The 7,500-nt window shown below is 50.1% G+C and overlaps 5 non-coding genes across 5 annotated transcripts; all 5 read right to left on the bottom strand.

The window, feature by feature from the left end:
• Positions 1-262: 262 nt before the first annotated feature.
• TRNAG-UCC (transfer RNA glycine (anticodon UCC)) lies at positions 263-334 on the bottom strand. The gene has a single exon. It is a non-coding gene; the product is annotated as a tRNA-Gly (tRNA).
• Positions 335-1,519: 1,185 nt separating this feature from the next.
• TRNAG-UCC (transfer RNA glycine (anticodon UCC)) lies at positions 1,520-1,591 on the bottom strand. Its single transcript has one exon. It is a non-coding gene; the product is annotated as a tRNA-Gly (tRNA).
• A 2,427-nt stretch (positions 1,592-4,018) lies between these two features.
• On the bottom strand, positions 4,019-4,090 carry TRNAG-UCC (transfer RNA glycine (anticodon UCC)). The gene has a single exon. It is a non-coding gene; the product is annotated as a tRNA-Gly (tRNA).
• Positions 4,091-5,275: 1,185 nt separating this feature from the next.
• Positions 5,276-5,347, bottom strand: TRNAG-UCC (transfer RNA glycine (anticodon UCC)). The gene has a single exon. It is a non-coding gene; the product is annotated as a tRNA-Gly (tRNA).
• A 1,185-nt stretch (positions 5,348-6,532) lies between these two features.
• Positions 6,533-6,604, bottom strand: TRNAG-UCC (transfer RNA glycine (anticodon UCC)). The gene has a single exon. It is a non-coding gene; the product is annotated as a tRNA-Gly (tRNA).
• Positions 6,605-7,500: the final 896 nt, after the last annotated feature.

Below are 7,500 nucleotides of genomic sequence, written 5' to 3'. Positions count from 1 at the left end.
GCTGTGCTCGGTGGCCTGCTGGGACCAAGGCCCGTCAGGGCAAGGCGAATAGGCCTTTGTCAGGCCTTCGTCAGGGCTTTGTCGGGGAGGGGCCAGGAGCCCTGCTCGCTTCAATCCCCTCACCGATAGACAGTTGCAGAAACTAGGATGCAAGAACCTTTCCTGGATGGGGTTTTGATTTTCACGAAAAGTGTGTCAGCTTTGCTTTCAGCATGAGTCTGATTTCCAAAAAATGCATTTTGAACAATTTAAAGATTTGATCTGCGTTGGCCGGGAATCGAACCCGGGTCAACTGCTTGGAAGGCAGCTATGCTCACCACTATACCACCAACGCCTGCCTGTCTGGGCTATCTGATGGAGCGGCCCTTAGAAATAAGAATAAGTCATTGGCTGGGAATGAAAAAAGCTTGCGTTTGACGCAGAAGCAGTTCGCATCATGAGGTCTTGCCGGTCAGCCCAACATTTCCCCGGGACCCCTTAAAAAAGGAGCTTGGTTTTAAGTTTGGTTTGATTGAACAGTACATTTTGTTGGCTGGGCTGGGACCCTCTCCTATTTAGCGCAAGAGTGGAACGAGGCAGCAAGTTCAAGGAATGACATTGCATCCAGGCACTTACAGCTCTTTGTGCCCTAATGCCATGACACAAAAACATAATTTGAAAAAGGTTAGCAGAGGATGGTTTCGATCCATCGACCTCTGGGTTATGGGCCCAGCACGCTTCCGCTGCGCCACTCTGCTGGTTGGAGAACAAGAGCTTTTCTGGGCTTTTACAGCCTACAAACCGACAACCCTAGACCCAGTTTCGAGTGAAGCGGGCAGTAGGCCTTACAAAGCCAAACAACCTGCAACCACGCACTCCCATCCCATGGCCTTTTGCAGACAGGCCTCATTTCTCTAGCTCACACCCTAACTGCCAACACCCCTTCCCCTTCTCTCTCTGTCTCTCTCTCTCTGTCTCTCTCTCTCATTCTCTCTCTCTCGCAAATAGATACTTTACTTCCCAGGTGCAACAAAACAAGCCTTCTCGAGCTGGCAGATATGGGAAGGAAGGAAGGAAGGGCCAGTTTGGAAACTCAACTCAATTACCATAAATCCCCTGCTAAGGGTTATGGGAGGGAGGAATGAAGGAACTTTGCTTCAGGGAAAGGGCTGCTGCTGCTTCAGCATGTGAGGAGCGCAGCCACACGTTTCACCTTCTTCAGTATGTTGGTTTACAGGATGAGAGAGATCCTGAAACCTCACTCTAATAGGCTGAGGTGCTGTGCTCGGTGGCCTGCTGGGACCAAGGCCCGTCAGGGCAAGGCGAATAGGCCTTTGTCAGGCCTTCGTCAGGGCTTTGTCGGGGAGGGGCCAGGAGCCCTGCTCGCTTCAATCCCCTCACCGATAGACAGTTGCAGAAACTAGGATGCAAGAACCTTTCCTGGATGGGGTTTTGATTTTCACGAAAAGTGTGTCAGCTTTGCTTTCAGCATGAGTCTGATTTCCAAAAAATGCATTTTGAACAATTTAAAGATTTGATCTGCGTTGGCCGGGAATCGAACCCGGGTCAACTGCTTGGAAGGCAGCTATGCTCACCACTATACCACCAACGCCTGCCTGTCTGGGCTATCTGATGGAGCGGCCCTTAGAAATAAGAATAAGTCATTGGCTGGGAATGAAAAAAGCTTGCGTTTGACGCAGAAGCAGTTCGCATCATGAGGTCTTGCCGGTCAGCCACACATTTCCCCGGGACCCCTTAAAAAAGGAGCTTGGTTTTAAGTTTGGTTTGATTGAACAGTACATTTTGTTGGCTGGGCTGGGACCCTCTCCTATTTAGCGCAAGAGTGGAACGAGGCAGCAAGTTCAAGGAATGACATTGCATCCAGGCACTTACAGCTCTTTGTGCCCTAATGCCATGACACAAAAACATAATTTGAAAAAAGTTAGCAGAGGATGGTTTCGATCCATCGACCTCTGGGTTATGGGCCCAGCACGCTTCCGCTGCGCCACTCTGCTGGTTGGAGAACAAGAGCTTTTCTGGGCTTTTACAGCCTACAAACCGACAACCCTAGACCCAGTTTCGAGTGAAGCGGGCAGTAGGCCTTACAAAGCCAAACAACCTGCAACCACGCACTCCCATCCCATGGCCTTTTGCAGACAGGCCTCATTTCTCTAGCTCACACCCTAACTGCCAACACCCCTTCCCCTTCTCTCTCTGTCTCTCTCTCTCTGTCTCTCTCTCTCATTCTCTCTCTCTCGCAAATAGATACTTTACTTCCCAGGTGCAACAAAACAAGCCTTCTCGAGCTGGCAGATATGGGAAGGAAGGAAGGGCCAGTTTGGAAACTCAACTCAATTACCATAAATCCCCTGCTAAGGGTTATGGGAGGGAGGAATGAAGGAACTTTGCTTCAGGGAAAGGGCTGCTGCTGCTTCAGCATGTGAGGAGCGCAGCCACACGTTTCACCTTCTTCAGTATGTTGGTTTACAGGATGAGAGAGATCCTGAAACCTCACTCTAATAGGCTGAGGTGCTGTGCTCGGTGGCCTGCTGGGACCAAGGCCCGTCAGGGCAAGGCGAATAGGCCTTTGTCAGGCCTTCGTCAGGGCTTTGTCGGGGAGGGGCCAGGAGCCCTGCTCGCTTCAATCCCCTCACCGATAGACAGTTGCAGAAACTAGGATGCAAGAACCTTTCCTGGATGGGGTTTTGATTTTCACGAAAAGTGTGTCAGCTTTGCTTTCAGCATGAGTCTGATTTCCAAAAAATGCATTTTGAACAATTTAAAGATTTGATCTGCGTTGGCCCCGGGTCAACTGCTTGGAAGGCAGCTATGCTCACCACTATACCACCAACGCCTGCCTGTCTGGGCTATCTGATGGAGCGGCCTTTAGAAATAAGAATAAGTCATTGGCTGGGAATGAAAAAAGCTTGCGTTTGACGCAGAAGCAGTTCGCATCATGAGGTCTTGCCGGTCAGCCCAACATTTCCCCGGGACCCCTTAAAAAAGGAGCTTGGTTTTAAGTTTGGTTTGATTGAACAGTGCATTTTGTTGGCTGGGCTGGGACCCTCTCCTATTTAGCGCAAGAGTGGAACGAGGCAGCAAGTTCAAGGAATGACATTGCATCCAGGCACTTACAGCTCTTTGTGCCCTAATGCCATGACACAAAAACATAATTTGAAAAAAGTTAGCAGAGGATGGTTTCGATCCATCGACCTCTGTGTTATGGGCCCAGCACGCTTCCGCTGCGCCACTCTGCTGGTTGGAGAACAAGAGCTTTTCTGGGCTTTTACAGCCTACAAACCGACAACCCTAGACCCAGTTTCGAGTGAAGCGGGCAGTAGGCCTTACAAAGCCAAACAACCTGCAACCACGCACTCCCATCCCATGGCCTTTTGCAGACAGGCCTCATTTCTCTAGCTCACACCCTAACTGCCAACACCCCTTCCCCTTCTCTCTCTGTCTCTCTCTCTCTGTCTCTCTCTCTCATTCTCTCTCTCTCGCAAATAGATACTTTACTTCCCAGGTGCAACAAAACAAGCCTTCTCGAGCTGGCAGATATGGGAAGGAAGGAAGGAAGGGCCAGTTTGGAAACTCAACTCAATTACCATAAATCCCCTGCTAAGGGTTATGGGAGGGAGGAATGAAGGAACTTTGCTTCAGGGAAAGGGCTGCTGCTGCTTCAGCATGTGAGGAGCGCAGCCACACGTTTCACCTTCTTCAGTATGTTGGTTTACAGGATGAGAGAGATCCTGAAACCTCACTCTAATAGGCTGAGGTGCTGTGCTCGGTGGCCTGCTGGGACCAAGGCCCGTCAGGGCAAGGCGAATAGGCCTTTGTCAGGCCTTCGTCAGGGCTTTGTCGGGGAGGGGCCAGGAGCCCTGCTCGCTTCAATCCCCTCACCGATAGACAGTTGCAGAAACTAGGATGCAAGAACCTTTCCTGGATGGGGTTTTGATTTTCACGAAAAGTGTGTCAGCTTTGCTTTCAGCATGAGTCTGATTTCCAAAAAATGCATTTTGAACAATTTAAAGATTTGATCTGCGTTGGCCGGGAATCGAACCCGGGTCAACTGCTTGGAAGGCAGCTATGCTCACCACTATACCACCAACGCCTGCCTGTCTGGGCTATCTGATGGAGCGGCCCTTAGAAATAAGAATAAGTCATTGGCTGGGAATGAAAAAAGCTTGCGTTTGACGCAGAAGCAGTTCGCATCATGAGGTCTTGCCGGTCAGCCCAACATTTCCCCGGGACCCCTTAAAAAAGGAGCTTGGTTTTAAGTTTGGTTTGATTGAACAGTACATTTTGTTGGCTGGGCTGGGACCCTCTCCTATTTAGCGCAAGAGTGGAACGAGGCAGCAAGTTCAAGGAATGACATTGCATCCAGGCACTTACAGCTCTTTGTGCCCTAATGCCATGACACAAAAACATAATTTGAAAAAAGTTAGCAGAGGATGGTTTCGATCCATCGACCTCTGGGTTATGGGCCCAGCACGCTTCCGCTGCGCCACTCTGCTGGTTGGAGAACAAGAGCTTTTCTGGGCTTTTACAGCCTACAAACCGACAACCCTAGACCCAGTTTCGAGTGAAGCGGGCAGTAGGCCTTACAAAGCCAAACAACCTGCAACCACGCACTCCCATCCCATGGCCTTTTGCAGACAGGCCTCATTTCTCTAGCTCACACCCTAACTGCCAACACCCCTTCCCCTTCTCTCTCTGTCTCTCTCTCTCTGTCTCTCTCTCTCATTCTCTCTCTCTCGCAAATAGATACTTTACTTCCCAGGTGCAACAAAACAAGCCTTCTCGAGCTGGCAGATATGGGAAGGAAGGAAGGAAGGGCCAGTTTGGAAACTCAACTCAATTACCATAAATCCCCTGCTAAGGGTTATGGGAGGGAGGAATGAAGGAACTTTGCTTCAGGGAAAGGGCTGCTGCTGCTTCAGCATGTGAGGAGCGCAGCCACACGTTTCACCTTCTTCAGTATGTTGGTTTACAGGATGAGAGAGATCCTGAAACCTCACTCTAATAGGCTGAGGTGCTGTGCTCGGTGGCCTGCTGGGACCAAGGCCCGTCAGGGCAAGGCGAATAGGCCTTTGTCAGGCCTTCGTCAGGGCTTTGTCGGGGAGGGGCCAGGAGCCCTGCTCGCTTCAATCCCCTCACCGATAGACAGTTGCAGAAACTAGGATGCAAGAACCTTTCCTGGATGGGGTTTTGATTTTCACGAAAAGTGTGTCAGCTTTGCTTTCAGCATGAGTCTGATTTCCAAAAAATGCATTTTGAACAATTTAAAGATTTGATCTGCGTTGGCCGGGAATCGAACCCGGGTCAACTGCTTGGAAGGCAGCTATGCTCACCACTATACCACCAACGCCTGCCTGTCTGGGCTATCTGATGGAGCGGCCCTTAGAAATAAGAATAAGTCATTGGCTGGGAATGAAAAAAGCTTGCGTTTGACGCAGAAGCAGTTCGCATCATGAGGTCTTGCCGGTCAGCCCAACATTTCCCCGGGACCCCTTAAAAAAGGAGCTTGGTTTTAAGTTTGGTTTGATTGAACAGTACATTTTGTTGGCTGGGCTGGGACCCTCTCCTATTTAGCGCAAGAGTGGAACGAGGCAGCAAGTTCAAGGAATGACATTGCATCCAGGCACTTACAGCTCTTTGTGCCCTAATGCCATGACACAAAAACATAATTTGAAAAAAGTTAGCAGAGGATGGTTTCGATCCATCGACCTTTGGGTTATGGGCCCAGCACGCTTCCGCTGTGCCACTCTGCTGGTTGGAGAACAAGAGCTTTTCTGGGCTTTTACAGCCTACAAACCGACAACCCTAGACCCAGTTTCGAGTGAAGCGGGCAGTAGGCCTTACAAAGCCAAACAACCTGCAACCACGCACTCCCATCCCATGGCCTTTTGCAGACAGGCCTCATTTCTCTAGCTCACACCCTAACTGCCAACACCCCTTCCCCTTCTCTCTCTGTCTCTCTCTCTCTGTCTCTCTCTCTCATTCTCTCTCTCTCGCAAATAGATACTTTACTTCCCAGGTGCAACAAAACAAGCCTTCTCGAGCTGGCAGATATGGGAAGGAAGGAAGGAAGGGCCAGTTTGGAAACTCAACTCAATTACCATAAATCCCCTGCTAAGGGTTATGGGAGGGAGGAATGAAGGAACTTTGCTTCAGGGAAAGGGCTGCTGCTGCTTCAGCATGTGAGGAGCGCAGCCACACGTTTCACCTTCTTCAGTATGTTGGTTTACAGGATGAGAGAGATCCTGAAACCTCACTCTAATAGGCTGAGGTGCTGTGCTCGGTGGCCTGCTGGGACCAAGGCCCGTCAGGGCAAGGCGAATAGGCCTTTGTCAGGCCTTCGTCAGGGCTTTGTCGGGGAGGGGCCAGGAGCCCTGCTCGCTTCAATCCCCTCACCGATAGACAGTTGCAGAAACTAGGATGCAAGAACCTTTCCTGGATGGGGTTTTGATTTTCACGAAAAGTGTGTCAGCTTTGCTTTCAGCATGAGTCTGATTTCCAAAAAATGCATTTTGAACAATTTAAAGATTTGATCTGCGTTGGCCGGGAATCGAACCCGGGTCAACTGCTTGGAAGGCAGCTATGCTCACCACTATACCACCAACGCCTGCCTGTCTGGGCTATCTGATGGAGCGGCCCTTAGAAATAAGAATAAGTCATTGGCTGGGAATGAAAAAAGCTTGCGTTTGACGCAGAAGCAGTTCGCATCATGAGGTCTTGCCGGTCAGCCCAACATTTCCCCGGGACCCCTTAAAAAAGGAGCTTGGTTTTAAGTTTGGTTTGATTGAACAGTACATTTTGTTGGCTGGGCTGGGACCCTCTCCTATTTAGCGCAAGAGTGGAACGAGGCAGCAAGTTCAAGGAATGACATTGCATCCAGGCACTTACAGCTCTTTGTGCCCTAATGCCATGACACAAAAACATAATTTGAAAAAAGTTAGCAGAGGATGGTTTCGATCCATCGACCTCTGGGTTATGGGCCCAGCACGCTTCCGCTGCGCCACTCTGCTGGTTGGAGAACAAGAGCTTTTCTGGGCTTTTACAGCCTACAAACCGACAACCCTAGACCCAGTTTCGAGTGAAGCGGGCAGTAGGCCTTACAAAGCCAAACAACCTGCAACCACGCACTCCCATCCCATGGCCTTTTGCAGACAGGCCTCATTTCTCTAGCTCACACCCTAACTGCCAACACCCCTTCCCCTTCTCTCTCTGTCTCTCTCTCTCTGTCTCTCTCTCTCATTCTCTCTCTCTCGCAAATAGATACTTTACTTCCCAGGTGCAACAAAACAAGCCTTCTCGAGCTGGCAGATATGGGAAGGAAGGAAGGAAGGGCCAGTTTGGAAACTCAACTCAATTACCATAAATCCCCTGCTAAGGGTTATGGGAGGGAGGAATGAAGGAACTTTGCTTCAGGGAAAGGGCTGCTGCTGCTTCAGCATGTGAGGAGCGCAGCCACACGTTTCACCTTCTTCAGTATGTTGGTTTACAGGATGAGAGAGATCC

Source organism: Ambystoma mexicanum, chromosome 6q (assembly GCF_040938575.1).
Source record: "Ambystoma mexicanum isolate Mex_15411 chromosome 6q, UKY_AmexF1_1, whole genome shotgun sequence".
Taxonomy (NCBI): domain Eukaryota; kingdom Metazoa; phylum Chordata; class Amphibia; order Caudata; family Ambystomatidae; genus Ambystoma; species Ambystoma mexicanum.
Note: the sequence above shows the minus strand (reverse complement) of the source record. Positions and strands in the feature narration are given on the sequence as shown.